The following is a 9,505-nucleotide window of genomic DNA, read 5'->3' as shown; positions in this document are numbered from 1 at the left end:
GCTAGAAGCCATGTACCTCTCACATTCTTCCTCTTCCAAACCTTTTCCTTTGTTGAAGATCGAAATCTTCCTCTCAGTGTCCTCCTCTCTCCTTGTTGCTGCATTTGACAAAGCTCACTGCTGTTTCTCCCCGGTCACTGGGTCACTGATGCCTTTTCAGCTGTTTCGTACCTTCCTGCCAGTTGATACCTTCGTTTTGGCTTTAATTTCAATCACCTGCAGCTTGTTGTTCCTGTTGCTACTGTTTGAATTCATAATGGTCCAGAATGCAGGGGCATCCTTCCACCCCGGCCTTGCCACTGAAAACAATGCATGGCCAAACTGACTCTGTAAATGTCACTCTTTCCTGCCATCTGTCTTGGGATTGTCATCCTGCTTGCAGATTGCAAACATTGTGCAAGCTCAAGAGAATACAGATAACATCTCCAAAAATATGATTAACTTCTATATTACATTTGAAGATATCAATTTTTTAATGAAAAATTTGGCTTATTTTCACAGCTTACCCTTGAGAAAAATCATTTCTTCAGGCCCAATGCCAGCATTTGTGAATCATAAATTAGCTTTCTTTTTACACACTGATTTTATGGTTGGCAGAGTAGAAAATAAAACAATAGTAGCAACAGCAACAAATCTGTTTCTTCTCATTCTGTTTCTTCCATTTGGGATAAGCTAACACCAAAGTAACTAATAGACATCCTGGAAGGTGATGCTCAGTGCTGCAGACTGTGAAAACAGCCAGGAGCCAAATTGCATAGGCACAGCTCTGCAGGCCTCTCCAGAGGTTTCTTCTGGAGTGTGTCTGTGTGTGTGTGTGTGTGTGTGTGTGTGTGTGTGTGTGTGTGCACTCACATGGTCTTATACAAAATACATTTTGCAGAAGAAATTACATTTGGAAGAGAACAATGCTTCTCATTGCCTGGGGGAAAGAATACCATTACAGGTCAGCCTCTTCCCTTGAGCAACTTGCCATGCTCCTTCAGCACAGGGTACTACCCATCTTGGGGAGCCACAGAAAAAGGAATGGTGTCTACAGTGGCTCTAGCACGGATGTCTCTGTCATTTATTGATTTGTCCCCAGACAGATATTTGGCTCTGTAAGGGATGAGCTTATTAAGATCTGCTCTTCCACACTTACCTCAGGGACACTCATGCCTATGCATGCTGTGCTAAATGTGTCACAGTGCAGCAGCCCCTGTTGAGCCCCACCTTAGCTGAGCCCAGGGGGGCCTTCACTGAGGCCCATACTCTGGGTCTGATGGGCCACTTGTTCATTAGGAGATGGAGGTGCAGAAGGAGGCTGGGATCCTCCTTGGGCTGGTTAACCTCAGGGAAGAAGAGGACGACAAATTCAAGAAGTTGTAAAGTAACAGTTCACGAAATATTTGGAGGTGGAAATGCCTTTATGGCTAAAGCCTTCTTCTTGCTTCCTTCCCTGGAAGTACTTTCATATTAACTCTGTTTTTCTTGGCAATGCTGGGGATGGAACTCAGGGCCCTGTGCATGTTAGGCCAGCACTCTGCCCTTGAACCACATCCCAGAACTTGGAGGTAGAACACATTGATCGAACTGTCTGAATTTAGGGTTTGGGGCTGCTAGTGGGTGTTGTTTTGGTCGCAGCATCTCTGCTTCCTTGTAGGGTCAGTGCAGTGGCCTTTGGCAGGCTCCTAGGAGTTTGGGGAGGCACGTTGGGGTCAAAACCACAGAGAGTAAGTCAGTAAAGTCTTTTGTGTCTGATTTTTATAGCAAATTTTATTTTCCAAGTGAGAAAAGTTTTAATACAGTAGAAAATAGAGGGCTGAAAATTAGGATTATTTGCAACCAAAAGGCTGACAATCATAGAGAAACATGCATTTTGTCAAATAACCATTGGCCATGTAATGTTACCCTTTCTATAAATTAACTAAAAATGTTCAAGGAAGAAATAATTAAGGGGCATTGTTTCTAAGATCAAAGATCTATTTTTCTTCCTGGCTCTATTTCAGTAGTGTGAATGATTAAATTTGATGAACTGACCAGCAAGAAGCTATACTATTTTCTTTTTTTAATTAAGTTTATTGGTATTTTTAATGTATACAGTACAGTTACATTAATCATTGGGGTCTTGTACCTTTACATGATGTATCTTGGTTATTTTTTCCCCAATCCCTTGCCCTCCCTTCAACCCTTCCACCCTTGTTTCTATTTTTTCCTTTTCTCATGTTTTTTCTTTTCCCTTATTTCCTTTGCCCTACCCTAGCCACTTCCCTGTAGGCAAGGTACAAGTCTGGCCGGGACAAGTGCACCTCTAGTACGTCTCCTAGCACACCAGTAGAGGCCCAGCTCGTGTGTCAAGCCTTGTCTATGTCCGGCTGTGGCCTCACCCATCCCCCGCTAGTTGGATGCCTCCATCACCCCATCCAAGGACACTCCAATAACCAATAACCAATCCTGTTAAGCCAAATATATCACTCCCCTTTGCCATTCCCTCTTTCAAAACTTTCTAAATTGCTGGCTGAACTTATTAAAAATGGAAGCGTTCCAGAAACCTCCCTGGAGTCTGCTTGGTGATTCCATGCCTTGCCCTCCCAGTCCGAGTCCCCGAATCTTTCTTCTGTGAGTGGGCTGGCCGACAAAAACAACACTTCCCCTACTCCTTTAGACCTTTTCTTCCTATTTCATATTATCAATTATACAATTTGAACCTTATTTACACTTTTAGTTTTGCACACCACAGAAACTATTTGGTATTTACACATGTATGTCCTATTTATTTCAATTAAGAGTATAGCCTCACTATGCAGCCATTTAACTATAAATGTCTCTAGTATCTTGTTCTTTATGGCTGAGTAGTACTCCATTTTATATAAAAAAACACAACGTCTTTATCCATTTCCAGCTGATGGGCAGTTGGGCTGTTTCCAAGCTTTAGCTATACTATTTTCTTACATTAGCTAAATTGTGAAGCATTTATTCTTTTTTCAACCACATTGTGAGCTGCAGACCCACAATATCAGGAGGTTAGCAAATCCTAAAAGGCTTGTCTGGGGATTTTATAAGCTACTGGGGCTGGAACCTGGCTCATGGTTCTGGAGAAGGGGAGGAAACAAGCTTATGCTCTAAGACTCAAACATGATTTCCATGTTCAGTCACTTAAAATAGGTAAAGTATATACTTATATATTTTGTTCAGTTATTAAATTAAGTTACATATACAGCTTGGGCATCCCTAGCTCAAAAGATCCCAAATACAAAATAATCCAGAACCCCAAATGTTTAAACACTGGCAGAACAGATGAGAAGGGAGTTCCATGCCTGGCTTCTGTGACAGGGTGTAGTCACAGGGCAGATGACTTAAAGATGCTGTATAAGATGACCTTTAGGCTTTACGTCTGAGACGTATGTGAAGTGTACACGAATTTCCTGTTTGGACTCTGGCTGTAATATCCCCAAGATATTTCATGATGTATATGCAAATATTCTATAACCTTAAAAATATCTGTTATCTGAAATGCTTCTAGTCCCAAGCTTTTGGAATAAAGGGATGTACAACTTGCATAAATTTAAAATTTAAATCCTAGGTTCATTTCTCCAGTAGTTTCTGACCCAGTCTATTTACTCTTCGTGGTGAATCTGGAGACTTTCTGAGGAGAAGGGCTAGCTCCCCAGAGCACTGCAAAACTCTTTCTCCGGGAGAACTGGGCAGCCATGAGCCTTCCCAGTGCTTCTGCAAAAAGCACAGCCAGTCCTTCCCAAAGATCCAGCTACAATGCTGACAAGGGCAGGACAGGAGATGCCTCAGAAACAGCAGAACTGTCTCCAACACAGACTATTTCTTCATGTTGGGAAAATTCAGAATCCTTTCTTCCAGCTATTCTGAATATTCTATTAAATATCTTTGCCCATGATTACCCTCCCATGCTATAAAACATTATAGTTACTCCTCTTATTCAACTGCACCCTACTATACCCATTAACCACCCTCCACCCTGCTCCCCTCACCCCGCAGCCTCTGGGAGCTGCTGTTTCATTCTCTGTTCCCCTGACAACTCTGAGCTTCCACATGAGAATGAGAGCCCATAGCTCTCCCCGTCTGATTTCTACCCCCCTTGTATATATTTATTAAAGTGTCACAGCCTGTCAAGATGTACAATTATTATTTAGCAATGAAAAATTTAAAAACTGGTATAGAAGACCCTGTCTGCAGTTGATAACTCAGAGGCAATGAGCTTAGAGTCTGTGGTTCTGAAAATCCTCAACTCAAAAGGAGCCTTTTAGTCTGGCTCAGCCTAATGAAGTTATATTCTCTGCTTGTGACCTTGGGCTGCACTGCTAACCCAATCTCCAATATACTGGAAGCAGCGGCATTTGTTGATCATGGGCCAGCCACTCTTCCTCATCATGTGGGGCTGGGCTGGCAGGGGAGTCAGGTGGACCCACCTGTCAAATAGCTGGGGTTCGGACACCAGCCCCAGACAGCACAGGCTGCTCAAGCAGGATGCAACATGTGCTTTGAAGTACATTTAATTTTTAAAAATTATTTTTATGAGTCCATGTTAGTATTACAAGTGCTACTATTTGCTTTGTTTTGCTTTCTTGTTCCAAAGGTAGGTCCTCAAAATAGGCATATTGTAATTAAGATTAATAGAAAGGAGCACAGAAAGCTTCTGATGTGTCAGGCAGTGTTTTCAGTATTTTCCATGCACTTGTTTGGTCGATGTGAAAGTGTGGCTCTGAGTCATGAAGGAACACAGTGGGAGCCAGCAGTTAGTACATCACCACTTGGACAGCAGCCTGGCTCCAGCATGCATGACTGCCTTCCACCTAAGCTGCTCCCAGTCACACCTGTTACTTGGGGGCCCCCAGAGTCACTCACAGTCACTCAGCTTTACCAGACATATGCCTTGGGGTGCCTCTTCTGACTGCCTCTCTGAAGACAGACACACCCAAATTCCTGAAGTTAATGTGGGCCTGTGGATGTGTAAACTGTGATTTATTGCCTGAGGTCGGCAAAGAAGGTTTTGATGCAGGTATCGGAGACCAGGAACCTTATGCTCTGCTCAGTAGGAGAATCTAACCGAGGAAGCCTGAGAGTGAACCAGGCCTTGGGTTCACATCTACAGGCCAGAGATTCACATGTACAGACCAGGGAAGACCCATTGTAGGAAAGCTTCCAATGATGAAGGCAGGATGCTCCCAATAAAATTCATATTCTGACATGAAACATATTAGGCATCCGTACAGAGAGCGGTAAGTGTACGTGATACACATTTATACACATTTGTGAATATGCATAATACTTTTATAAGGGGGTGAAAATGTAAATGGGTGTAATCAAAGCATATGGTAATCATTTAAATTTAAATTAAAAAGTAATTATTGTGATAAAAGATACATTGCCATTAATTTCCCTCTAAATCTCCTCCCTTATTTCGAATACTCTTATCCCATTACTCTTGCCATTTTCTGAAGCAGTTCTGGAAGTTCTCTTTCTTGAGTGTCTTTAGTTGCACTTTCCTGAGTTGATTCAAAATATTTTCCTTTCATAGTCATTTGAACTTTGGGGAAGGCTATGAGGAAGAGTAAGGGTGCCAGATCCAGCAAATAATGCAGGTGAAGACTATGGTAATGTCTTTGACAGAAATTGTCATAAGTGAATGATTAACCAGGGATGATCAGGTGACAAAAAATATGGTGAATGTTTAAATTAAAAAGAATTGATTACAGTAAAAGACACAATGCACTTAGTCAAACACACTTATCCCATCATTCTGGAAGTGTCTTTCAGTGTAATAAGATAATAAGATTCTAAACACTCACTGCATGTCACAATTATATAAATATATAAAATTGTATAAATATATATTGTATATATAATTGTATAAATATAAAATTGTATAAATATAATTTTATAAGTATATATTTTAAGTGGCAGGACCAATGGGATAAGTATTTGAAGCCATAGGAAATATTTTGAGGGGGATTAATAGCAATGTGTCTTTTAGTGAAATAATTTTAAAAAATTTTAAACATACATAGTAATTATTCTTCAGTCATACCACCTAGTTTCTTTACTTCACGATAAATACAATTAGAAGTATTACTGATCTTTGATTTTAACCAGTGTCCAGTTAAGTTTTTGCCCAGATGCCTAAATTGACCAATTTTTTTTCCAAACTACATATTCTCTTCTTACAGCCTCAGGGGATCATTCTCTTTGCCAACTGGGCATGTGCTTACTGGGTGATATAGGGAGCTGTGGTTCCATCTGTGAAATCACTACTACCCCACTGAGAAGGAAATTTAGGACCCACAAGTCTATGTATCTCAGAGCTTTCTGATGATTGGATTGATACTGCTGTCAGGTAGAGTGTCCACTTGATTGGTTAGGGTTCCACTTGGGGGATTGGTGGAACACACTTCTAGCTATGTCTGAATGGATCATGGAGATGTGACTCTGGGTACTACGTACAGATCCTGACCCATGTTTGAGCTGGCACTGTTCCCCTCTTCTGCTTCTTGAGAGCCATGAGCCTAGCAACTTTGCTCTACTGTATTCATCTGCCATAATGTTCCCACCTCAAACCAGCCCCCCTGAACCATGAGCCAAACTAAACTTCTCCTCTTTTAACTTGTGGGTGTCAGGAGAAAGCAAATGCAGTTAACATGAGCAAAGTAATGTTTGGCTTTTGTTTACAACTGATTCTCTGTGACCAAGTAGACGTAGCAGATGTGCTCAGTTTTGTTTCTTCCAATATCAAATAAACATAAATATCTCTAGAAAGGAAACATGCTTTGCTTCCGTATTTCTCTTCCATGCAACTTTCCACATGTTTACAAGGTTCCTAAGTTAGGACACATCCCCTGAATTATTTGAAGTCTTTTGTGTGGTGTCCAAAGCCAATAGCCTTTTCTCTAGGTAAGAGACCAGAAAAGACAAGCAGTCTCCTGAGGAATGATGGGTGAGCTCACAGCCTCACTGGGGAAGAGAGAACATCCAAAGTATCAAATCCTATTGCCACATCCATGGGGACAGTAGCCAGTCATTGATGAGCAAAATTGCCCAGAAAACTACAAGAATTTTCATTTTTTATTGACTTTTTAATTTTTCAGCCAAAAATTAAATATGGCTTTAGAAAATATAAGAAGGTTGTGCCCATGGAACATTAGTGGGAGATATACCCCAGGACTGGGGACATGCATTTAGAGGAGACGGATGTGTGTAACCTTCTCCCTCCTGAAGCTCTGACAATGGACTTGAGATTTGCACCTTGGCTCTAGTGACCCGAAGTACAGACACAAGACTAAGGAAGATGGGGATGACTGAATACTTTTCTCCTTGAGGAAGTAGAGGAAGCCAGGGTTGGAGACAGGCTGATGGGAAAGACAGAGAGGAGGAGACAGAAAAGGAGACAGGGTAGGGTCTGGTGCCATGGAGTTTCAGAGACTTAGGGGATAAATACCACTGTACTGGAATGGAATGTGGTTTTCCCTTTGTTGCTGCTTCAGGAAGTCGATATATGTATATGTATATATATTTATATTTGTACCAGGGATTGAACTCTGGACCTTGCTCTTGAGAGGCAGGCAGTGGCACCACTGAGCTAAATCCTGGGCCCCAAATTATGTATTTTTTAAAGATGTTAGGATAGAACTGGTATCTCTTTAGAATGGTGCATTAATAGCAATGCAAAGAATTTTCATTCTGAATTGTTGCACTGCTGTCCTGTGTGCTAGGCAGATAGACAGCTAAATTTTTATCTCAATTAAAAATTAATATTTTATCTTATATAATTGTTTTTGTGTTTATTCATATTTTTAAATAACTGTTTTATACAATAAAGATAAAAAAGAGACTGAACCAAATGTTTGCAAGATCTGAATCAGGTAAGTGTTCTTATGTTTCTGTCCTGCTATTTTTTAAAAACTTCCTTTCAGTACCAATAAAGAGCAAAATAGAAGATAGATAAACAGGAAGTAAAAGAAGTTCAAATAATTCCCCAAATTACCCTTGTTTTAAAAATATTTTAATACGTATGTCAGTTTGTTTCATTTATATTACTAGTACCTCTTAGTTCATGGAAAAGAAAGATTTCTGTTATCTGTTTTTTTCTCTGTAAGTGAAAGGCTTTTTATCTATGTCTTTTACTCTGAGTAACTATTTTTAAGATTATGATACACAGGGTATTAACTATTTTTATTCTCTTATTGTTATGCTTTAGTTTTTCATTAAAAACTTCCTTTTTGGGTCTTTGAATTTCTCTCTGAAAAATGAAATCTGGGAATTATTTGCTGAGTATTTTACTAAATATATTAAACTAAAATGAAAAGGATATTGTGGTGAAGTAGAACCTTATGTAGGTCAGATTTCGCTAAGGGCTAAATTTGGCCTCTGTGCTGATGAGCAGAAACTTCCATGAGATGCCACTGGCATGTGTCCTGGCTCCGTGCACAAGGACAAAGCTGTTCACGCACAGTGGCTTTGCACTAATTCTGCCCACATTGTTCTGTGCACTTAAGCCACAGCCACATGTTACGCCAATGGCCATCTATACTTGGGACATCTTAACCTACATAGTGTTATGAGGTTGGCAAGATCTCCTCAGCTTCAGTGCGGTCAGATTCCACTTCAAACTTGACGGGGGGCTGTGGATACATGCATCCCTCTGCGCCCACAACACACACATGCGTGAACTAAAGCTAAAAGCCAACTTTGGCTGGTTCTCAGATTACAAAACTTACTTTTTCAGTTTCCTCTTCTTATACCTTTTTAAGATTTTTTTTTGAATCACTTACTGCTTTCTAGTGAAACGTCAGAAATAAGTATGGCAACCAAAGAAACTTCACCCCCCATTTAGCACACTTCCAGTCAGTAAACTTCCTTCTTTCTATTTCTTACCCTTAGCAGAAAGTCCCCTTGGAAGATGGTATCACTCAAAATTCTAATATAAATGAGGTAAACCTTACTACAACTACTCCTAGCTAAATTTACAGTCAGATATGTGTCACAGTTTGGTCTCGGGGTGAACTGTGTCCTTCAAAGCCAAACTACGCAGTTGTAACCAGTAGGTCAATGTACTTTCAAATATGACGCTATATTCTTCATCACAAATACAGAATTACATGCTGATAGTTAGTTGATACAAGACAAGATTCAAAGTCAAAATGTGCCGTGGCTAAGCCTGACAATGGCCCTTTCCCCTCCCTGCTCCCTTTTTTCTCCCTGCTCCCTTTCTCCTTCCTACTTCCTTTCTCCTCCATAGATTAATCCGTCTGTTTGACTCATATTGTAGACCCTGGATGGCACAGCCCTGGGAGACATTTACCTTGTATCCTTTCCTGTTCCCTTCCTGCACATGCCTGATCACTAAACAATCATGCTACTTCCAGGTAGGCCGAGTAGGCCATGTGGCACTGCCTTCTCTTCCTGTTTGCCTTCCACTATGAGAAAAGAGTGCATGGCACTCCAGGTGGCCATTAGCTCCCAACAAGCTATGGTTTCACTTGGTCCCAACTTTCAGGCATAA

This window comes from Fukomys damarensis, unplaced genomic scaffold (genome assembly GCF_012274545.1).
Source record: "Fukomys damarensis isolate Sample0158 unplaced genomic scaffold, DMR_v1.0_HiC HiC_scaffold_9, whole genome shotgun sequence".
Lineage (NCBI taxonomy): Eukaryota > Metazoa > Chordata > Mammalia > Rodentia > Bathyergidae > Fukomys > Fukomys damarensis.
Note: the sequence above shows the minus strand (reverse complement) of the source record.